Below are 25,892 nucleotides of genomic sequence, written 5' to 3' on the forward strand. Positions count from 1 at the left end.
CATCTCCTAGGTTGGGGCCCTTCATGAGCCACACCTCCATCCATGCTTAAAATTTGGCTTTATTTAGTGCAAGCACCTACTGCCACTGTGAGTTCATGTGTGTGTGTGTGTGTGTGTGTGTGTGTGTGTGTGTGTGTGTGTATGCGTGTGTGTGTCAGGCTTGCTGTGCTCAGAAAACACTGATTTGCATCAATTCTCCCAACCTCAGGCTCTTACAAACCTTCTTCCCTATCTCTTTTACAACCCTTGAACCTTGGTCATAGAAACTGTGATACAGATGCCTCATTTAGAGCTAAATGCTCTACTGTCATTTCTCTTCACTTTAACTAGTTATGGGTTGTTAATAAATCACTCCACCCACGAAAAATAAGTTTTTTGTAATAATAGGATAAAGCAACTAATACATTGGTATAAAGACAAATAATTAAGACAACATTTTGATATTTTGTCCATTTAACAAATTAATGCAATTTGGTTAACTCCTAAGGTCTATTAATTACCTCTGCTACCATAGGTTCCTGGCAGTTTCTGTGAGTTCTGTTCTGTGGAATGGGAGAAATCTAATCACAAAACAATTGGTTACAACAATTTGTTACACCTATTCAATTGGGCATACCTTTACAGGTCCGTCATTATTGTAGCTTGTAGAGTTTATAGCTGGGCAATACATTTCTCCCACAGCAGCTTATATAGCATTGTACAGAACTATAGAAACTAGATAGTAGTGGGAGATTTCCAGGTCTATACCAGCTGTATTTCATCATATCATGTTACTCAACTATGTGGTATTACTACCAAGTACTGGTGAGTTGGCAGGAACAATGGCAATATTCTGTAGTGTTTTGGTAATCCATGAAACCTTCTCTTCTGACCAAGTAATGTAAAGCCAGTGTTCCACACCTGGCAATAGTCATTATATTTAATAACCTCTGGTATCTACATAGGGTGTTCTCTGTCTCTCATCTCTCTTCTCTCTGTCCTGCATGTGTGTGTGTGTGTGTGTGTGTGTGTGTGTGTGTGTGTGTGCGTATGTGTGTGTGTGTGTTTCTGTCTGCTTGTGTCTGTGTGTCCTTTATCCAGATCCCATATCACTGTAAGAGTGGTAGGATTAGACATACGTGTCCTCAGTTACAGCTTTTAATGTGAGTTCTAGGGCTCAAACTCCAGTTATTTTTAATCCCTTGAGTCATCTCCCATTATTGGGGTGATGTTGACTTATTTACTATCAAGATCTAAGTATGTTGTTATTTTGTATAACAGTCATTTAAAAAAAAGTAATGCACGTGAGGCTTAAACACGATTATCATGTTCTTTCTTTATTTTCATCATTTATATCTAATTGTTTCTTCTCTACATACACAACACTATGAATTGTTTATGTAAAATTTTGTTGCAAACATCTTTAATGTGAAATTAGTCTCTATACTTTATTCAATCTACAGTATTCAAGGAGAAAAGAAGAAAGACAAAGCGAAAGGGGTGTGCTTTACTCAGCATCAACCATCCCATAAAAAAAAGGAGCAAAAGACAGTACATATTTTTAACAAATAAAATTGTTTTCTCCACTTTCTAAATTTTTTTCAGGTTAAAAAAAAGTTGGTGTTTTAATACAATGAAAATGAATTTTTACCAAGGTTTCATTCTTTATGTCATATATGCATAACTTTCCCCAGAGATACTTGAATTTTTGGTCATATACTGTGACAACTTGGAAGTCAGTGATGACAAATAGGTATAGCAGGGTCCCTGATATTTGACCATAGTTTATTTCTCCAGCACACATTCACTGAAATGTTTTCAGATAAGTGTGCTCATGTCACCATTTCTGTTCAACAAATGTACCAGATATGACAAATTTCAGTTTTTGCTTGAGTCAGTAATATTTCCAAGGACTGTTCTCAAGTCACTCATCATTGCAACCAGCTTTTGGAGGCTATGAGAGCACATAGCCCCCGCAGCATGGTGCAGTATCAAAGAACTTGACTGTGGGATGTCTATGTAATGTCTATATTGTGAGATAGTCAAATCCTTGTTCAAAACTATCAAGGTTTTTACTAAATTTATTGCAACGCGCTTTAGCTTAATATGGCAAGTGTATCAAATTACTTCTTTTTTATTTATATTCTTCCTGGTCCTACCCTCCTTCCCTCTCCTCTTCCCCCTCCTCTATTCCTCAGAAAAAGGGCCCTACCCAGATCTACGCAATGGACAGGGCATTCTTCGCAGTTGATTGGAGAGTGGAGTCTAACTTTCACACGAACTCTGGTGCCCCATATTTGACCACGTCCCCTGGATGGGGAACCTGGTGGCACTCAGAGGAAGGATAGCAGGCTACCAAGAAGAGACTTGATACCCTATGAGCATATACAGGGGGAGGAGGTCCCCCTCAGTCACAGTCATAGGGGAGAGAAGTAAGGGGAAAATGGGAGGGAAGGAGGAATCGGAGGATACAAGGGATGGGATAACAATTGAGATGTAGTATGAATAAATTAATAAAACATATTTAAAAAAAAGGGAACACCAGTTTCCATCCACCCCAGCTCATCATCTCATCAAGATGGAATATGTCCTCTTCCCCATGGCCTGTAGGCAGTTCTACCTCAAGGAAGTGATGAAAATGCAGGCAGCAGAGTCCATGTCAGAGGCAGCCCCTGTTCCCCTTACGCGAGGATCAGTGTGAACCCTGACAGCATGCTCATCAGCTACATCTGTGTAGGGGCCCTAGGGCCAGTCCATGCGTTGTCCGTGATTGGTGCTTTGGTCTCAGGAAGCCTCTCTCAGACCTGGTTAGTTGGCTTTGTTGTTCTTCTTATGGAGCTCCTGTCACCTCCAGGTGCTTTTCTCCTTCCTCCCACTTTTTCACAAGACTCTCTATCCATCACACATTGTTTAGCTGTGAGACTCAGAATCTGTTTCTAGGCACTACTAGCCTCTCAGAGGACAACTGATAGACTCCTGTCTGAAAGCATAGCATAGTATCATTAATAATGTCAGGGGTTGGTTCTCTCCTACGCATTGGGTCTCAGGTTGGGCCATACATTACTTAGACATTGCCTCAATCTCTGCACTTTGTGATGTCTTTATCCCTGCACATATATAGGCAGGGTAAATGTTGGATCAAAGATTTTGTTGGTGGGTTGGTGTTCCCCTCCTTCTACTAGGAATCTTGGCTAGTTAGAAGATGCCCTCTTCAGCTTCTATGACCTCTGTTACTGGGTGTCTCTCCTTGAGCCCCTCTCATATCCTCTCAGGAGCCTGCCCTGACTTGGTCTCCAGCTTGTCACAGAGATGCCCCCTTCCACAGTTTCTCTTTTCTCTGCCTGTCTTCTGTCCTCCTGCCCCTGCTTTCCCCGGGTCTGATCTACACCCTCATATCTCTCCTTGCTCCCTCTCCTACCTTGTTACCTTACCTCAATGACCATCTCTGTCTACTCTGTTTCCCCTTGGGAGCGAAATTTGAGCATCCTCCCTTGGATCCTCTTGGTGTCTTATCTTCTTTGAGTCTCTGCATTGTAATATGTTTATCCTGCACTATATTAGCTAAAGTCCACCTACAAGTGAGTAAATACCCTATGTGTCTTTCTGGGTCTGGGTTACCTCACTCAGAATAATCTTACCTAATTCTATCCATTTGCCTGCAAATTGCATGATTTCCTTGTTATAAATAGCTGAGTAGTATTCTATAGTGTAAATGTGCCACTTCTACTTTATCCATTCTTCAGTTGAAGAATGTAGATTGTTTCCAGATTCTGGCTATTACGAATAAAGCTGCTATGAACATAGTTTAGCAAGTGTACTTGTACCCATGAGTAGTACAGCTGAGTTTTGGGGTAGTGCTATTCCCAAATTTCTGAGAAAGTGCTAGGTTGAGTTCCAAAGTGGAGGTTGTACAAGTTTGCACTCCCACCAGCAATAAAGAAGTGTTCCCCTTTCTCCACATCCTCGCCAGCATGTGCTGTCACTTAATATTTTTAGCTTAGCCATTCTGGCAGGTGTAAGATGAAAACTCAGGGTCATTGATTTGCATTTCTCTAATGTCTAAGGATGGTAAACATTTTTTAAGTGCTTCTCTGCCATTCAAGATCCACTGTTGAGTGGAGAAGGAGATCTGACTTTCACACAAACTCTGGTTCCCCGTCTCTGACCACGTCCCCTGGATGGGGAGGCATGGTGGGTCTCAGAGAAAGGGTAGCAAGTTACCAAGAAGAGACTCGATACCCTAAGAGCATATATGGGGGGGGTCCTCCTCAGTTACAGACATAGGGGAGGTGAGTAGGGGGGTGAAGCAGGATGGAGGGAAGAATGAGAGGATACAAGGGATGGGCTAACAATTGAGAGGTAATATGAATAAATTAATAAAAAAGATTTTTTTGTTGAGCATTCTGCGTTTAGCTCTTTTTCCTATTTTTTAAATTGGGCTATTTTGTTTGTTGATGTTTAATTTTTTGAGTTTGTTTTTCATATTTTGTATATTAGCCATCTGTCATGTGTGGGGGAGGTAAAGATCTCACTTTCCTTTCTAATAGATTTGATGTATCTGGTTTTATGTTGAGATCTTTGATCTACTTAGACTTAAGTTTTGTGCAGTGTGATGAATATGGATCTATTCACATTTTTCAACATGTAGAATTCCAGTTAGACCAGCATCATTTGTTGAAGATGCTGTCTTTTTCCCATTGTATGGTTTTAGCTATTTTGTAAAATCATGGTCAATAGGAGTGTTGGTTTATTTCTGAGTCTTTTATTCAATTCGATTGATTGAGCAGTCTATTTATATACCAGTACCACGCACTTTTTATTTCTATTGCTCTACAAGATAGCTTGAAGGCAGATATGGAGATACCTCCGTAAGGTCTATTTTTGTACAGGGTTCTCTAACGTATTCTGGGTATTTATTTCCAGATGATTAGAATTTTCCTTTTAAGGTTTGTAAAGAACTGTGTTGAATTATGATGGTAATTGAATTGAATCTGTTCATTGTTTATTGTAGGAAGGTCATACATCTTTCCATCTTCTGATATCTTCTTCAGTTTCCTTCTCCAAAGATGTGAACTTCTTGTCATACAGGTCTTTGACTGCTTGGTGGGAGTTACACTAAGATGCTTTATATTATTTGTAGCTATTGTGAAGGGTGTTAGTGTTCATATAAATAACTTAATCTATTAAATTTAATTTGTTTAGTAATTTTCTATGAAAGAATTCAAATTTCAGAATAATATGTCCCATTAATCCTCCTTTAAATTGGACACAATTAGAAATAAAAAGAAGCAATTGATTTTTACGAGGAAAGTACTTATGCTGGGTGTCACAGCCCATGTGTGTTATCACAGCACTTGGAAAAACAGAGGCAGGAGGACTAAGAGTCCAATTTTTATCTCAGTTCCTTGATAAATTCAAGAACAGCATGGAGTATAAATCCTGTCTCATAAAAACAACAGACAAAAATTTAAAAATAAGAGGACATATTTATATGCCATATATATAAATTTAGAAAATTTTTTCTTCTCTATGATTTTTTTTTAATTATCAGAGAATTCCATTCAATATGTCTTGGTCATTTTCATTCCTGAATACCCCCAGTCCTTCCCCATTCTGGGCCAAGTTTTAATTTGTATATAAGTTGGTTATTTGTTCATGGTTTTTTTTTTAAGTTATTTTCATTTTACTTTTTTTCTAATAAAAATTTAATTATTTTATTTGCCCCTTCTTTTACCCTTTCCTGTGATGCTGCATCTTCCATTCAATTTTCTTTAAATGTTATTGTGTCACCTTTCCATTCTGTTTTCTCCTTTTTCACACTGAGAGGTTTATTGGTGTTCGTGTTTAGGCAGCCACATTGTTTGTGTATCATGTGTGGAGCTTCATTGATATTTTTAGGAGACACAATCTCAGAGCAGATTTCATGTTCCTCTGATCCTTACAATCATTCTGCCTCCTTTTCTGTGATGTTCTCTGAGCTTTCATTGTAGGAGTTGCATTGTAGATATATCCATTGGAACTAGGACCTTCAGATCAGTAGTTCTGTTCATTTACATGAGTTATCATTTTTCTGTAGTTGCAGTTATCATTTTTTGTCTGTTGCAGAGAGAACCTTCTCTTTGATCAGGGAATGAAAGATACACTTAGCTGTGGTTATAAAAATAAATATTTAGAATGCAGTTATAAATATGCTAGCTCAGAAAAGTGCAGCTAGTTGGCTCTCCTCTAAGAGCCTCAACTTGGAGCTCCCTAGGTAGTGTCTACCCAGTGGTAGTGGTAGTAGCAGACAGGTTTTTCCTCCTGAGAAAGGCTAAATTCAATTAGAAGCAGACAGCTTTTGATTATCACCAAGATATGAGTGCCACTGTTGCAATATTAGGTATATTTTGCACTGCAGTTCACTGTTGTAGTTCATAGGTGTCACACCTGGGTATGACTATTGTTCACTTCTCTCTCTTGTCAATATGTACACCACCTTGCATACATACATACATATATATATATATATGCACATCTATATATATATATATATATGTATGTATGTATGTATGTATGTATGTATGTATCAGGCCAGATCCAGTTTGGATCCTTCACGTCTTTGCCCTACATGTATGGTGTCTTCAGCTACCTTTTCTGAAAGGCACCAATGGCAATACCAATAAACTATGTTGTTTTGGGAATCTCTCAGACTCTTGAGGGAGCATCGTCAACCCAAGTGACATGACTTCAATTAAACTCTATATATGCTTCTGTGTATGATGTGTCATTTTACATAATAAACAGTTAATTCGCTCTTTATTCCATCTCTAGTGTTATATTTTCTATCTCCTTGTGTATTCTTTTCTGTCTTGGTCACTGTTCTGCTGCAGTGAAAAGACACGATGACCAAGATAATTCTTATAAGAGCAACCATTTAATTGGAGTGTCACTTACAGTTTCAGAGGCTTAGTCCGTTATCGTGGTGGGAACATGATGCAGGAGCAATAGCTGATAGCTATGTTCTGATCTGCTGGCCAAGAGGGACACCTGGCCTGGTATGGCCTTATGAGACCTCAAAACCCATCCCTACTACACACTTCCTCCAACAAGGCCATACCTTGCAATCCTTACACTCTTTTGAAATAGTTGTATATGTTGGTGGCAAAGCATGCAACTATATAAACTTATGCTATGTGTGGCTATTCTTATTCGACCTGTGCAACCTTTAGCCACCAATTACAGTGCCTCTACCCTGTGGTCTTCTCATTTCCCCATTCATATCTTCTGTATTCCACTCTTCCTCTCTTCTACATTATCTCTTGTCAGCTGTTTCATCTTCAGGCATTTACAATCTTTCTGTCCCCACTTCAGCCATGTTTCTGGAGCCCTAAGTATAGGGATTGTGTTATAAATATATTAATTGAGATTGCGTGCCCTATGGATGGCCAATGTCTCCATTTTGAGAAGTTGTGATTTTCTGCGTCTCACAACAGAAACAAAAGCTTCCTTGATAACATATGAGAGTGCCCTTGTCTCAGGATTTAAGGACGCGTGTATAGAATGTAGTTACAGTTTATTCTTGTCTACCAAACTGGCAGGTAAAGGATCTTCATTAGGTTTGGCAGCTTCACGAGGCACATGTGGTTGCCTAAATATACAGTATAATATCTCATATTATTAGACTTTAACTCAATCATGAGTGTTGGAAACCCCCAGAATCTAAGTGAATTATTAAATCTAACAGAGTATCTTGTTATGCTAGCTCTTCACTGTTGTGGTGTGTGGGAGTTATTGCTGGAGAGAACTGCCTCTTGTTTTTCCCAGTGGGGAGCTTGCATGGTTCTTTTGAAAATTCTGAGTGGTAATCCAACTGAGGAAGCTTACATGTTAGGTCCAGACCAATCCTCCATGTCCTGTGTCCAAAATGTGTGGTTTCTTCAGCAAGAGGGTTTTATTTACTTTCTCTGAGACACCAAAGGAAACAGTTATGATCTTAACTATTTGAAGGGTCTCTTAGATTGCTCTGACCAAAAACTGAAAAAAGGGCTCCTATGAATGCCCCCAAGGCTTTTGTTGGATAGATACTATTTGTGTATTTTAGGAGGAGCATTGTAACCCCACTTTAAGTAACGTGTGTGTGTGTGTGTGTGTGTATAATATCTAACTTTAAGTAGACACAATATAATTTTCTATAGCTTTTCAACATCTTTATTATTATTTATTGTTATTCCTTCTCTCTCACTTTGTATTGCCATCACTTCTCCATCACCAGGTATGTTTTCCACACCATTTTTTTCCTGTTTCACACATTATAGCAACTATGTACACAATTCCCTTCTCTATTGTGCTGTCTAACGATAGTTCATTTTACATTTCCGGATGTCAGCAATTACTACAATTTATATACTTGCATCTAACAATTTAGGGCTAGAATCTAAAAATAAGAGACATTATATGGCATTTGGCTTTTGGGTGTGTGTTACCTCACTCAGTATAATATTTCATTTCCAATGCATTTACTTTTAAATTTCATGGATTTCACACACTAGAGACACTTGACTAAAAATGGTCACTGTGGCTTTGTGCATAATACCTAGGAAGTAAAACTACTTCAATGTCCTTCAACTGGGTGATGGATAATGTGTTACATATACTACTCAGCTGTAAAAATATTAAAATTACGAATTTTATATTATTATTCTCTCAATAAAAGTAGTAACACGCATATACACATAAAATGACCATTTGATGAAATATTGCAAGTTACAAAATCTTATTTTCTTCAAATGGAAAATTCTGTAAAAATTTATGGAAATGTTTATTTATAAAAAATATTTTCACTGTATTTCTAGGACAGAAAAGCATGATTTTTAGTAAAGTCATACATGATCATGGTTAGTAATGCACAAGATATTAAGAAAACCCCTTCCCAGATCTAGCCAATGGTCAGAATATTCTCCACAGTTGAGTGGAGAGTGTGATACGACTTTCTCACATACTCTGGTGCCTCACATTTGACCATGTCCCCTGGAGGGGGAGACCTGGTGGCACTCAGAGGAAGGACAGCAAGTAGCCAAGAAGAGACTTGATACCCTATGAGAATATATAGGGGGACGTAATCCCCCTCAGGAACAGTCATAGGGGAGGGGAATAATGGGAAAATGGGGGGGGGAGGAATGGGAGGATACAAGGGATGGGATAAACATTGAGATGTAACAAGAATAAATTAATAAAAAAAAAAAATAAAATAAAAAAAAAAATAAAAAATAAAAAATAAAAAAAAAAAAAAAAAAAAAAAAAAAAAAAAAAAAAAAGAAAATATCTAATACATCTAAACTATTATATCAGGTCAATTAGTTAAATCAGCTGCAAAGTATACTGTCATTTCAACATGTGTTGAGATTGACTTTATAAAGAGTAGTATGCATTAGTTTTACATCTCTTCTGAGAAATACATAATCTGTAATTTCTGGTTTCAAGAATTCCTTCTAAGAGATGTTCTCAAAGGAATTTTCAACCAGTCGTGAAACTTAATAGACTTCTCCAGAGAGGCTTATCACAATCACACCACTTGAAAATTTGTCATTATTCAAGTCTTTAATGATAAAATAGAATGCACATCATTGAAACAGAAAATAACAAGCAGCAATCCCTTAGGACCCTGAACTATTGGGATCTTACAGGAGAAGAAATTAATGATCCCTAGGCATGCAACAATCCTCAAAGTTATATGTACAGGAAGATATAATATAATTATAACAGAGCTACTTAAAGATAATGACTGCAGGGGAAGGTCAACTGTATAGAAAGGAAAGTTAAAACATTATTTTGGAATCAAGAGATATTTTTAGAATGTCTTATATGAAAAACATATCTAAAATATCTCTCCTTAGAGATTGACTGAAAAATTGGCCCATGAGCTTATTGGTAGTATATTTGCACCAACATCCCACCTAGTTCATTCTGAAAAGTACACTTGACAATATTTCAAAGACAGAATTTATTTATTTTAATAACTGTAATTAATTCAAGGGCAAAACTGAAACAGATATTAATAGATAAAATAGTTTATGCAAATCGAAACAAATCGAGGTGAGAAGAAGATATCTTCTTGATTCCCTTCATCTTGTATTTAAAAGTAACAAATTTAGTGTCATTTAGTAGAAATCATTACTAGCAGTAAAGATCATACATAATTTTCACTTTTGTATGACACTCTTTCATCCATTCAGTTTAATTATCTACAACCCTTGAGTGGCATTTTTAATCCTCTGTGGCTCATTGAAAAACTGTGTAAAATAAAACTAAGTGTTATATTCATTAAGATGTCAGAAATATTTTCAAGTCCAAACAGCCAGGTATATTTTCAACATAAAATAATAACAAAATAATATATTAACTAACAGGAGGGTTAGCAACCATTTAAAGAGCAATTGTCTTAAATTATTCAAGTTCATTGTGCATTGCATCTTAAGAAGAAAAAGTATTTTTAAGTTCATTTATGGGGAACAAGAATATAAACTTGGGAAATGTAAGGAGCTTATTTCATGTTTTACACATAACATAGCTGTAATTGTTTCGACAGGACACATCAAATGTCATTAACGTTGACAGAATATAACATTGAGTTTTCCAATATGTGGTAGTGACTCTCTTCTGCTTCCGTCTTCACAGGAATTTCAAGAATACAGGAATAGAGGGCTTCATTTTGTTGTCATGATATGATTTATCTATCTTAACTTTTAGCCAAGATCTTAAGTATCAATCTCATATTTATTAATCACCACGCTCTCTACTCCAGTGTCCTCACTGGAGCTGTAAGCATCATTCTCAGCATTCATGTATGAGCCAAGTAGATGAATAGCTCTCCTCGGCAGCGATGTCCATCAGTTTGTGAGGAAAAAGATAGCATTGGTCCAAACAGTAACATACCGAACTAAGCCAACAACCCCTGCCCAAAACATGGCAGATTGGCATTATTGACATTCCTTCTGCCAGAGGAATAGCCTGTTTTATCAGTTACCATTTGTTCTAGAAACATTTTTCCATCTAACTAAGTTGAATTTTGAAATAATTACAGAAAGTTTAGTGGCACCATTGTGGTCCATAAATAGGACAAACATGACAGGGGAAAAAGGCTATCACAACTCTGGAAATTTTAATAATGGAAGATTAAATCATATATTCTTCAAACAATATAGAAATACTTTCAAGATACTATAAAGCTAAACAAAATCTAGGAAAGACATTTCTTAAACAAATTTAAAAAGAAACAAATGTTTGTTATAGAGTAGAAAAAATTACTAATCAGAGAATGTCTTGACTCCTTTTAGTTTAAATGAAACCTAGACACAAGCTAGAGTTATCTGAGATGAATGAACTTTAATTGAGAAAAATGCCTCTAAAAGCTTTGGCTGTAGGCAAGCAAGCTTGAAGGGCATTTTATTACTTAGCTATTGATCTGGAAAAGATCACCTCATTGTAGGTGGTGCCACCGCTGGGCAGGTTGTCATGGGGTATATAGGAAAGCAGGCGGAGGGATCAATGAGGAGCGAGCCAAGTGCCAGCTGTATCCATGGAGAATTCCATGGCTTTGAATCAGCCACTGCCTTCATGTTTCTTCCTTGATTTCCTTCAATAATTGACATTTTCCTGGACATGTAGACAAGACAAACCCTTTTTATACTTGTTTTCTGGTGATGGCATTTCATTTCACTATTCCTAAGTAAGACAAGAAGGAAATAAAAATGTCTTATTGAATTATATTAAATTTCAAAAATTATCTAGTTTCCATTGAGGAAAGAAACAACAAGCTTGGGACTGTGGCATTTGTGTGTAATCCCAGCACTCTGAGACAGAGGCAAGTGGATCTCTGTGAGTTTGAGTCCAGGCTGGTCTGCAAAGGGAGTTTAGCACTCACCAAGACTACACAGAGAAACACTGTCTAGAAAAACCAAAAATAAAATAATAAAAATAAAAATTAAATTAAATTTTAAAACAAACCAAAAAAAACTCACCCCAAAATAGAAAATAACAAAAGATTAAAATATATTTACACTTCATGTACGTATAAAGGATCCATATAAAGAATTCATTGAGACACACAGAACAACAATGAAAGAAAGTCAATCAAATTTGAAAACAATCCAAATATTTAAGTAGATAAAAAAAAAAAAAAAACTGCAGAGAGTCAAAGAAATCATGAGCAAAAACTACTAATAAATGACTGACACTCCAGACCTCAAGACACATTATAAAGCTATTGTAATAAAAACAATATGGTACAGGCAGAAAAACAGGGATAAAAACCAATGGAATAAAGTGAGAGACAAAAATGTAAATAGCTGTAACTTCAGTCATCCGATATTTGAAAAAAGAGGTCAAATGCACTGGAGCAATGACGGTATCTTCAAAATATCATCCTGGGAAACCTGGATTTGCAGAAGAATACAATTAGAAACATATTTATCACCAAACCTAACTCCAAATGGATCAAAGTCCTCAATTTGAAAATTGAAACAGTAAAACCACTAGAAAAAAATTATATAAGATATAGTGTAAGAAAAGAGTTTATAATGAGAACTTTATTTCCTCTGGAATTTAGGCCAACAATTGGCAGGCAGGACCACATAAAACTGAAAAACTCCTCTAAGAAAGCAATCATGTTAAGAACAGACCCACAGAATGAGAGAGATTTTTGGCAGCTCCACATCTGAAAGAGGATTAAAATCCGGAATATATAAAACATACTCAGTGTTTTGTAGTATAATGTATTACACAGAATATACAAAAATTCTAATAAAAAAAACCCAAAGTGTCAGGGAGCCAACTGGCCCAATTAAAACATGAAGTGGGGATATAAACTGAAAGTCTGTAAAGACCAGAAGGCCATCAGGCTTCTTGAATCCTGAGTTGTGTAGTGCCAATAATGGGTAATGAGAACTGAACTTGGTCCTCTATAAGAGCATCAAGTGTTCTTAACTGCTTAGCCATCTCTCTATCCACTGTAAAATAAGTTTCATCTGGGTTAGACCATGATGATTTTAAGACGTCAGAAAAGATTTTCTTTTCAAAAGTCACAAAATGTAACTCAACAGCAGACCCTTTCTTTCCTTGCATAGCCAGCTTTCATATGGGACCCAGAATCACCATTCCAGAGACAGTACCACCCAAAATGGTCTGGACCTTCCCCCATTGATCACTAAGAAAATACCCTTACAGGCTTCCCTTACAGCTGTATCTCATGGAGGCATATCCTCAACTGAGGATCCTTCCTCTTTGATGACTCTAGATAAGACAAGTTTATGTCATGCCTCATCATAGAAGTTTTTCTATATAGCAAATGGAGTCCTGTACAGAACACCAAAACTAGACATAATTGGAATGTTGGGTTTCCAGCCCAATAGTCACATCTCCAGTATCTGTGGTTAAGGAGCATCACAAAAGAGGTAGCAGCAAAACTGTTAAGAGTCAGAGTACCAGGAAATCTGCTGTGTGCCTACCTTCTTAGAAAAGTCCTGCATGAAGAAGCCTAAGCAATCACAATATCACAATGTCAATACATATGCTAAAGTGAAAGTAAGAAAATTTTCATGAAGTTTCCACCTCTAGACAAACAAATACAGGCAACTAATGACTCCTGAGAGAGGGAGCAATTAGTCTTTGCCAGTGATGAAGTCCTTGATTGGTTTTATCAAATATAACGCTGTCAAATACCAAACCATATACTGACAAGCATATAAATGGATTTGTGCATAAACACATATACATACACTCAAAACTATATATATATATATATATATATATATATATATATATATATATATATATATATAGTTATATATATATAGTTATATATAGAGAGAGAGAGAGAGCATGCATATTTACATAAGCATATATATGTATATACATTGTATATGTATGTATATATATAATAAAAAGTTTATCATTTGAAGGGTAGGACATGGACAAAGATGAATAAAGAAAAGGTAATCACAGAAGAGATGTAATTATTTTACAATTAAAAATGTAAAAAAAAATAAAATTTTTGGTTGTGAGCCTAGCATTTAACGACTGAGCCAACGTACTAAAATAGCCATCTTATCAAAATCAATCTACAGATTAAATGCAATTCCCATTAAAATACCTACACAATTATTTACAGGCCTTGAAAGATCAATCCTCAACTTCATATGAAAAAAAAAAAAAAACAGTATAACTAAATCAGTCTTGTGGAATAAATGATCATCAAGAGGAATCTTCATCCCTGATCTCAAGCTGTACTATAGAACAACAGTAATAATAACTGCATGGTCCTGACATAGAAATAGGCTGTTTGATCAATGGATTTGAATCAAAGACCCAGAAATAAACCCACACACCTATGGACACTTGATTTTTGACAAAAAATCCAAATCCATACAATAGAGGAAAAAAGCATCTTCAACAAATGGCGCTGGACTAACTGTATATCTACATGTAGAAAAATGCAAATAGACCAATGTTTATCACCCTGAACAAAACTAAAGTTCAAATGGCTTAAAGACCTCAACATAAAGGAACACACACTAAATCTCTTAGAAGAAGAAATGGGGAAGAGCCTTGAACTCTTTGGCATAGGAGACACTTGCTGAGCAGAACAACAATTTTTTTTCTTTCTTTCTTTTTTTTTTTTTTTTGTTAATTTATTCTTGTTACATCTCAATTGTTATCCCATCCCTTGTATCCTCCCATTCTTCCCTCCCTCCCATTTTCCCCTTATTCCCCTCCCCTATGACTGTTCCTGAGGGGGATTACCTCCCCCTGTATAGAGCAGAACAACAATTACTCAGAGACTAACAACTAATAAATGGGACATCATAAAACTGAAAAATCTTCTGTAAGGCAAAGGACACTGTCAACAGAGCAAAACAATACTTTACAGACTTGGAGAAGATCTTCACCAACCCTACATCTGACAATGTTGTAAAATCAAAATATATAAAGAACTCACAACTTGAGAAGTTAAACACCACCAAAGCAAATAAACCAGTTAAAAGAGAATTCTCAGCAGAGGAACAATAGCAGAAAAGTGATCAATTTTATAAGTCCTCCAATAACTAAATATATTCACATTTATTGATTACTACTGAATACTGTGTATTTGTAGAGGACATTATAAAAATATCAACATAAGTATATACAACATTAAAACACACAAGGTTGTCCACAAATTTTGGAAATTCCTTGTATTTAGTAGCTGAATAGTATTCCATAGTGTAAATGTAGCACAGTTTCTTTATGCATTCCTCTACTGAGGGATACTTAGGCTGTTTCCATGTTCTGGCTATTATGAATAAGGCAGCTATGAACATGGTTGAGCATATGTCTCTGTTGTGTAGTGGAGCATCTTCTGGGTATATTCCAAGGAGTGGAATAGCTGGGTCTTGAGGAAGCCCTATTCCCAGTTTTCTAAGATAGCACCAGATAGATTTCCAAAGTGGCTGTACTAGTTCGCATTCCCACCAGCAATGAAGGAGTGTTCCACTCTCCCCACATCCTCGCCAGCATGTGGTATCACTTGAGCTTTCTTTTTTTTTTTTTTTTTTTTAGCCATTCTGATAGGTGTAAGATGGAATCTCAGTTTCATTTTGATTTGCATTTCTCTGATGACTAACGATGCTGAGCATTGATTAAGTGTTTCTCAGCCATTTGATATTCCTCTGCGGAAAATTCTCTGTTTAAGTCTGAGCATCATTTCTCAATTGGGTTATTTGGTTTGGTGGTGTTTAATTTCTTGAGTTCTTTATATATTTTGGATACTAGACTTTTGTCAGATGTAGGGTTGGTGAAGATCTTTTCGCAGTCTGTAGGGTTTCACTTTGTTGACAGTGTCTCCTGCCTTACAGAACCTTCTCGGCCTCATGAGGTCCCATTTATTAATTGTTGACCTTAAGGCCTGGGCTGTTGGTGTTCTGTTCAGGAAGCTGAACTATAAATTATCATAATGAGTGAGGTCACCCAGAGGCAAAAAGAATCAAATGGTATATACCCACTTATATCGAGATACTAGTCCAAGGGGCATGTCCCATGAAAGTCTTCATGTACAGGAAAATGGGTCAGAAGGGAGGACATCCTATTGGGACTTTAGGTAACAGAAGCATGGGAGAATCGGGAAATAGAAGGATCCAGAGGGTCCTAGAAACCTAGAAGACGAACATTATGATGCACAGATCTGGGTCCAGGGGTCCCCTCAGACTATGTTACCAGCCAAGGACAATATAGGCAGTAAACTTCAAACTCCTACCCAGATATAGCTGACGGACAATACATTCTCCACCATTGAGTGGAAAGTGGGGGCAGACTTTCATGCGAACTCTGGTGCCCCATTTTGACCACGTTCCCTTGATGGGTAGGCCTGGTGGTACTCAAAGGAAGGATAGCAGATTGCCAAGAAGAGACTTGATACCCTATGAGCATATACAGGGGGAAGAGGTCCCCCTCAGTCATAGACACAGGGAAAGGGAGTAGGGGGAAAGCGGGAGGGAGGGAGGAATGGGAGGATACAAAGGATGGGCTAACAATTGAGATGTAATATGAATAAATTAATAAAATATTTTTTAAAAACACAAGCTTTCAAATTACAAACTTAAACAATTAATATGGAATAAATAAAAATAGTATAATGGCAGTTACAATCCTGAGGTATTCATGATGATAATAGAAGCCTATAGAATAATTACTAAATTAGAAATTCACCATTAAATGCATATAATAGTCTAACATTGCCGTATGTTCTCATAATAGAGTCTCCTTAAAATATAATATCACATACATTTTAAGAAAAACCCCTATTCCTAATGCTATATTAATACCAAGTAGTTGTTTTTACCTCCACAAAAAATTGTTTTTAATACATATAATTATACACTGTATTTCAATCATTTCCATTAAGCATTTTCTCTCTCCATTCTTCCTGTATGCACACCTATATATCAAGAGGTGTTCTTACAGTTTGGCATGCATTTCCAAACAATCATGACATTATTCTGGTAAAGAGACATATTGACATTTTATCTGAGGGCATCAAATTATATGTCCTAAGAACACAGAGTGCTGTGGGTATTTTCAAGATGACATATGTTAGAATATCTAATAGGATGAAGGGTAAGACTTGAGAGAGGCTCATTTACTCATTCACACACACAGGATTAGCCATCAGAAGCAGGGTTTGCCTCCGACTGCTAACATGTCACACATCAATTTCCTCAACCAAAAATGAATGATTGAATTCAATTCAGTGACATTATCTTGCACTTCTAAGGAAGGAAATGTAATAGTAATATAACAATAAGATATACAGAAAGAAACTTTTGATTTCCACTGTATAAGCTCTGCATGGAAGCCAACAGCAATTTGAAAACACAAAGATTATTGTTTGTATTTCCTTTTACTTAACAGTTTTTATTTGAAATGATTATTTTTTTTAAAATGCCAACTGTGCTTTTTAACAGAAAAATATATATTAAATTTTAGTCACTATTGTTCATTAAATATATTTTAACAATAGCAAACTCTAGTTCCATCATGAGATTAAATAATGTGACTAGCACTCAATTGGCATGGTACCTAAGTAATAGCCTGCTGTGTCTTGACTAGTTTTTTTTTTTTCAGAGAGTATTTTAAATCCATAACACAATGAAATATTCTGTAGGTCTGTATAGAGAGAGAGTGAGCGAGCAAGGGAGAGAGACAGAGACACAGAGAGAAATATTGCCTTGATTAATATTATTTGTACTTATCAAGGTGTGAATTCCTTTCACTGTTTTACATTCAATTGTTTAGAATAAAGAAAGCGACTACGTTCTTCTTTTTATAGGAGGAAAGAAAGCACATCGTGTATTAGGACAGTTTCAAAAGCACAGGTTTTACATTTTAAAATAAGATGGCTAAAAGACCACCATCCTATACACACAAAGTTCAGAGTTCACAATACGGAATTTAGACCAGGTGTAGCAGCAAAGCATCAAATACATATCACTTTTACTCCTGGCAATAAATAGGTGTGGAGAAGGAGCCCTTCTTAACTAAAGCCAAATTCTACCATCAACAAGAAATTACTGGAGCACTTCTTAACTAAATCCAAATTCTACCACCAACAAAGACGTTACTTTTCAGGAATGAAAAGAAACTTTAGGATTAATGAAGTCAAATATATTCAATAGTTTTAACCATCTGCTAAACTTGCAATTCTTTTCTGTAATGCACCTGATAGTTTTATTTTCCCCAAAATATCACTAGATGCTGACATGCCATCATTTGAAATACATTTCTAGAATTTCTTTCACTAGCAGCCATCATCACATTCTGAGAACAAGGAACAGATGTCTGTCCCTTCTTTCCTCCTTTATTATCTGTCAGCTAGGCTTTTTTGTAAGGTCTACTTGTAGAGGTTTTCAACATGGGGAAGCCAAATCCTCAAGCTATAAACTCCTGTGAATTCATAGAATGAACCTGCCCAGTGAACTATTCCTAAGTTAAGGGTGAGGTGTGGAGTTCATTGGGTTAGTAAAGTCTGGTTCTTTTTACAAATGCCTATATACTAGCTGATTTTCAGCTTGCAGGAATTAGGCTTCAAAATGACTTTATGTATTTTGATTTGAAACAAACCATTAAATCATATAAGATTTCCACATAAAAAACAAATGTCTAAAGGAAAATAGGGTATTTAATTTTCTTTAAAGAGGAAAGGAATCTGGATTAATTTTAGAAAGTTATCTGGAGTCTAAAATTTATTCTTTATCCATATGTTGTTTTTCTGTGTACCTTTTTTCCAACGTAGCTATAGTGAAACTTTATAAGCTACATATATGTAAATATACACTCATATTCAAAAGAAATAAAACAAGTTTAACCTAGTAAGCAATATGTGCTTTAAGGAGAAACTCTAGGGACAATATATTTTCAAATTAACGTATTAGAATGTAATCACGTTATTCAATAATCAGCACTAAACATTTTTTCAGTCCTACTCAAGCGTTTCTAATTTGATATTAGTATAGTTACTTTAGAAATGCGTGAATACAACACATTCATCCACAAAATCTTAAAGTAACATGACTCATATTGAAACTGACCAAACCTAAGACTACTAGGAACAGAAGAAGACTTCCAGCTCTGAGAAATATTTTCAACAAAAGCATAGAAATGGAAAGAACCTAAATATAGAGTCATTAAATAAATAATAGAAGTTTTAATTTGACAAAAGACAGTATATTCAGTAAAAATGACTTTATGGATCTATATTGAGTAGTCAAGTTTTATGACATAAAATATGTGGAGCATATTTATTTTGTATGTTAATATATGAGCATAATAAATACAGAGGTTAAGTTATATGCTAATAGCTACAATCTAAAAAACTGAATATATCTTTTCTCAGTCAGTACTCACTAGAGATAAGAAGAATTAATAAGGTGTGTGTGTGTGTGTGTGTGTGTGTGTGTGTGTGTGTGTGTGTGTGTCCACTCTCTGGTGACTGTGTCTGTATCAAGGAAAAGCAGGGTGAATAGAATTTCAAGGTTGTGGCATTTGTGATTTGGGGAGCGGGTTCTACCAATGTGAACAATAAAGGGAATGGTATCTGAGAGAAATACAGCCAGCTGAAATCCTCAGGAATGACCACGTTTGTTCATTCACAAGCAGAATTTCTTTTCTTTCCTCTAGGAAAATCAATCAAAAAGTTTAACTTCTTCTAATTGAACAAATTGGAACCTCCAAACTTAAAATAATCGGGTTAAGGATTTTGATGACATATTCACAGTTCTTTACCATAGGATATAAACTAATTACCCATTAAATAACTGAAGAGAAGAAGCAAGCTAGAGAAGATTGAAACAAACCATTGGAACCATATGATTCAAAGCAAATAATAGCCACATGAGTGAGTAAAGAGTTTGATGTCTAGATAGATCAATAAACAAAATATCAAATGATATACCCCAAAGTTAGTAAAGCAATACACTTATGAGAACATTAACTTTTGTCACATGGTGGAAAAATCATTGCGCTTCAACATCTAAACATCTGGAAATTGACTTAACAACCTAGAGAAATTAGCTGGAAAGGTGTCGTACAGATGAACTAAGCATGTCAAAAATACAAATATAACAGGAGAACACTTGGTGAAAATAATTGTGCCTTTAGAAATCTAGCATTTCCTACGTAAAATGTGAACTGTAATCTAAAAGAAAACATGTTTGCCTTTAGTAGTCATTCTTAAAAAACCAAGTCTATGGAGAATTCTCAACAGAGGAATCTCTAATGGCAGAGAAACACTTAAAGAAATGTTCAATGTCCTTAGTCATCAGGGAAAGGCAAATCAAAATGACTAAGATCAAAAACTCAAGTGACAGGACATGTTGCAAGAATGTGGAGCAAGGAGTACACTCCTCCGTTGTTGATGGGAGTGCACAAACTTACAAGCACTTTGGAAATCAATCTGGCACTTACTCAGAAAAGTGGGAATAGTTTTCCCTTAAGACCCAGGTTTGAGCAGGGTGTGGTAGTATACGCCTTTAATCCCAGCACTCGGGAGGCAGAGGCAGGTGGATCTCTGTGAGTCTGAGGCCAGCTTGGTTTACAAAGTGAGTCCAGGACAGCCAAGGCTACACAGAGATACCCTGTCTCAAAAAAGAAAAAAAAATCCCGAAAAAAAAAGAGTCAGGTTTGATTTTTCACTACCTACTCTGAGCAACAGTGGTCTAATCAGGAGAAACCTTTGGAAGGTACTTCCACAGGGATAGTTAAGACTCCAACTTTAGGTCAATATTTTGTTTCAGGACCATTAGAAATAATTTGTAGGCAATTTTTTCAATATATCATTTACCATTACACGGAAGATATTTTGCTGGTTGGCTCTGATGCACATAGTTTAGAGAAAATGTTTAAGGAAACACATAGAATTCTGCCATGCTGGAGGTTACAGATTGCTCCAGAAAAAAAAAATTAACAAAGAGGAGATTCAGTTAGATACTTTGGCTATAAAATAAGTCAAAGTCCATACCCTCAGTTAAAAATAAGAACTGTATGCAATCCTTATGGTAGTATTAGATTTTCCTTAATTTCTTAATATAATTTCTGACTCTCAATATGCTTAAGAGTTGTTTTGCATATAGAAACCACTGAATTTACTCCTGATAATTCAGAATTAATTTTAATGGTTTTGCAGTTGCCATCGGAAGTAAAAACTATCCATTACATGTTGCTCGCATTCAGTCTTCGATGGTTTTGCCATGTCTATTGGTACATGGAAATGAAAAATTGACCAATTACAAACAGGAAATGTGTTAGAAGCCTCATATTTTCACGAAAAAAATTATCTTAACAGTAAAGGTTTAAAGAATCTCTATTGCTTGGCAAAAGGCCAAAGGAAAAATATGTCCTACATGTTCTCTGAAAAACCAGTCCCATTATCTGCTGGAATTAACTGTAGGGGTACCAAAAGAAATGAAATCTGGCAGATGGATGTGTTTCATTTTGAGGAATTCAGAAACAAAGGCATATACACCATACCTTTGATACATACTCAGGGTTTCAATGGAAAACTGCTTTAAGTTCTAAAAGGCTGATTGTGTAATTATAAATTTATTGGAAATAATGGGAATTATGGGGACACTGACACAAGTTAAGACTGATAATACTCCCTCATCTGTAACCAGTAAGATGAATAAATTCTTTGCATATTATAATATAAAACATATTACTGGTATACCACACAATCCTACAGGATGAGCAGTTGTAGAAAGAGCTAATCATACCATAAAAGAGATACTTATTAAACAACAAGGAAGACTCCCGACAGGCTAAATAATGTTTTGCTAACCTTAATTTTCTTAATGTTAGTGAAAAAGGAACAACAGCAACTGAAAGATATTAGGTTACAGAAAAAATTGAGGAAATAGGTCAACTACATAGTAAGGATGTGTTGACATTAAGAATGAAACCTGTAATAGTTTTGACATGAGCATGTGGTTTTGCTTATGTACCTATATGGAATAGAAAAAAAAATATGGTTACCAACTAAATTTATAAAGATTAGATCTTACAAGGCAAGACCTCCTATTAGCAGAGACTTGAATGTCCTTGCATAGCAAGTGACTCTTACAGGGTACCTGGTCCTCATGACATCCCATTCCTTCATCTAGCGTGGATGGAGATTTATATTACAGTACAAATAGACTTATAAGGTTGATAGATGCTTTTCACATGCTTAAACACAGAGCAGAAATTATCTTTAGCTGATTTGTTAACCTTGAACAAATCAGAACAAAAGACTGGGTAATAATAAAGACAAAACAAGTAGTCCTGGTGTTTCAGCCTTACAGACTGCCTCAGTTACTGTTTCCTCAAGAATTTGCATGCAGAGCAACTTCAAAAGAGCTAACCCAAATGAATGATTTCACAGAACTGCACAGAAAAAGATACAGCTAGCTTTCCTGAGACTTGGCCAATATCCCAGTTTTTACATGGTACCCAGACAAAAAGAAGTAATTTTAAGAACATAAAGAGATGGATGGATTTTTTTTTTTGTCTTTGGTTGTTTGTTGGGTTGTGACTATTTGTTGTTGTCTAGTGAAGTTGGTTATAAGTTATTATTGGTTATATTCAGGGAGAAACCAAGGAAACAGATAGATTCAGGGGTCTCTTTCTCCTCTCTATTCTTTATCTCTTAGCTTTCTCTCTTATCTAGTGACCTGGAAAAGGAAGGAAAAAGGGAATGATAAAAATGGAGGGGGATATAGGATGAAAGATAGAATTTACTAGTATTACATATTTTACATTGGTATGGACTATAGTATATTGATAGAAATATAAGGCTATTATATTTAACTATTTTTTAATAGCAGCTCATTTAAAATGTGACGTAAAGTTCTAATTACTACAATGCTTAGTTCTTTAGGGACTAAAACAGTTTTTATCTTGATAAATGTAAGTTATAATAAGAAAGTGATTTAGGTACAGAACATTGGACACTAGGCTAGGAGTCACTAGGATAGGATGGATAGTGCAATAATTTCTCCAAGATTGCCAAATACATATGCACTATACATTCTAAATGTAATTGTTACCCATAATTCTCATAACTATTCTTATTGTATATAATTTATTAATATTAGATAAAAAGCCATTTTTTAAACAGAAAAGAGAACATGTAGTGGAAGTTTTGGTTATGTTATATAAATATGTTTTTGTTTTTATCCCAAGTATGGTATGTGAAATTGCCTTTACTTTATCCACAGCTGATAATAGCATCAGGAGCTATGTCTGCTGTAAACTACCTATGTGGAAGGCGTGGTATTTACCAGCTGGAAAAAAAGCTTTTGTGGACTCTCAGAGGTTATGAGAAGGAACAAAGGGAGAGAGTGTGAGAGAGAACAGTCTCCTTGAGACTCTCCTAGGGAGAAAAGCTTTGGAGAATACTTCCAGAAAGCTGCTGTTGATTCATTCTACTGTTGTTGTTTCTGTTTGCTGCTGCTCTTTGCTCTTTGTGTTTGATGCTGCTGTTTGCTATTTAGCTGGACTGATGAAAATCTGACAACCAAGAGTGGAATCACTCCAAGGAACTGATTCTAAAACGATTTAAATCCCCTATTCCTACTAACCTTTTTTCTCTTCTACCTAGGGTCGATGGTTTAGAAAGGAGATAGAGGCATTAAGGAATAACCCAAATAAAGTAGGTTTTACAAAATCAAAGCCTACATGACACCAACCCACCCATAACACTTTCAACTTAAACTTTTTCTCGCCTATGAAGAGTAGTGGTAATGATAGAGCAGAGGTTGATGGAATGGCAAGCCATCAACTGGCCCAACTTCAGACCCTTACCATGGGAGACAGCCAACCCCTGTCACTTTAATGATACTCTACTATGCTTGCAGACAGGATCCTAGCATAACTGTCTTCTGAGTGGCTTCATCCAGCAGCTGATGGAAACATATGCAGTAGCCCACAGTCAAACAATAGGCAGACCTTGGGGAGTTTTGCGGAAGAGTGAGAGGAAGAATCGGGGAAGGCAGAAGGGTAAAGGGCACCACAAGTAGACCTACAGAGTAAACTAACTTTGGCCCATAGGGACTCTCAGAGACTGGACAACCAACCAAAGAGCAAGCATGGGCTGGACACAGACCCTCTACACACATGGAGCAAATGTGCAAAATGTTCAAAATGTGGGGCCTATAACAATGGGAGTAGGGGCTGTCTCTGACTGATTCTGTTGCCTTCCTCCTAGGTGGCCTGCCTTCTCAGGGACCAGTGGGAGAAAATACATTTAGTCCTGCTGTGACTTGAGGTGCCTGGGTGGGTTAATTCCCCTTGTGGGACCTCCTTTTCTCTGTGACAAAGGAGATGAAGGATTGAGAGAAAGAGGGCATGAAGGCAGAACTGGGAGGAAAGGAGTAAGGGGGCTGTAATTAGACTATAAAGCGATTAAATAAATGAATGCATGAAAAAAGAAGTAATTAAAATAACAAAAGATAGCAAATTCAGTGTTGTGTATGTGTGTATCTCTATTGATGTTTCCTAAATTCATCCATAGTGGTTAATTATAGCTTATAGATTGTAACATATTATATAACATCTATGTATTATATAGTAGAATATATTATATGTTATATATCATAAAACATAAGTGTTATATTTCCTATATACATTTCATCTATATATACATAATGTATCATCATATTAAATATTATATAACACCTTGATGTGTTCAGAGGGTTTCCAAACATTTAATCTAAATGTTTGGATGATAAAATTATTTAAATTGGCGGAATGAATAAACTGCTTATATTAGTTGGGTTGCCACATTTAATCATCTGAAACTCTGTGTACACTTTTCTAGGGACCTGAAAGAAGACTGCTGCATTGGGGCTTTCAAATGAGGTGTCAGGTCTTCCTTACAGCATAGTATGACCTTTAATCGGTCAAAAAGACACTCAGAAAGTTTTGGATTCATCACACTCCATGACTGTGTGGCTCTCACTCAATTACTTATAGTAAACTCTCTCTCTCTCTCTCTCTCTCTCTCTCTCTCTCTCTCTCTCTCTCTCTCTCTCTCTCTCTCTCACACACACACACACACACACACACACACACACACACACACACACAAACACACACACACTTTTCATTCAATGAGAGAGAGAGAGAGAGAGAGAGAGAGAGAGAGAGAGAGAGAGAGAATGAAATGATTATTCACCATTTCCCTGGCTCCTTCTCTTTTCCTTCAGGACTGTAGTTCCTACATTTTCAATAAAGTATGTTAGACTATCACTAGGATGTTCAATTCTCAGATAAAAGTTTATTACATAAGAGAAATTCAAGATTGATTAGAGCTTTATTAAAGCACCAGCTTTAGAATGGTGATTACATCGGCTTCTGAAGATGTCAGGTTTTAGTTAGGAAATGGAATGAATAATTTAACTAAAATGCATGTCATGCTCAGTAATACTGTAGTCAATCAACTTCTCTTCTTGCAGCCTCTGTTTCTATTTTCATCATTGTAATCTTGCAAATTGTTTTTTTTTTCTTTTGTCGTTTTAATGAATGCAGACATCAAGATTTCCATTTTAATGCAAGTTTAATAAGAAATTCATTTTATTTTCTGGTCACCATGATAGTTAAAATGTTGACACTTTACAGAATGATTCTTTTAAGTTATGTAAATCAGCTTACAAAGTATGTACGTGAATTCCCAGCTTAGTTATGTCCAGTAAATGGTGGTGTCTGGGCCTCCCACCTGATTCACTGTGTTTAAATTCAGTCTGCTCTAGTTAGTTTTTCACAATACTAGAACAGTGAATTTTACCATATATTACACTGTTGATATAAAGCATGTCAGGAACTCCCTATATACCTAGGCTGACTATAAACTCGTAATTCTTTTACTTCATGCT

Source organism: Acomys russatus, chromosome 6 (genome assembly GCF_903995435.1).
Source record: "Acomys russatus chromosome 6, mAcoRus1.1, whole genome shotgun sequence".
Lineage (NCBI taxonomy): Eukaryota > Metazoa > Chordata > Mammalia > Rodentia > Muridae > Acomys > Acomys russatus.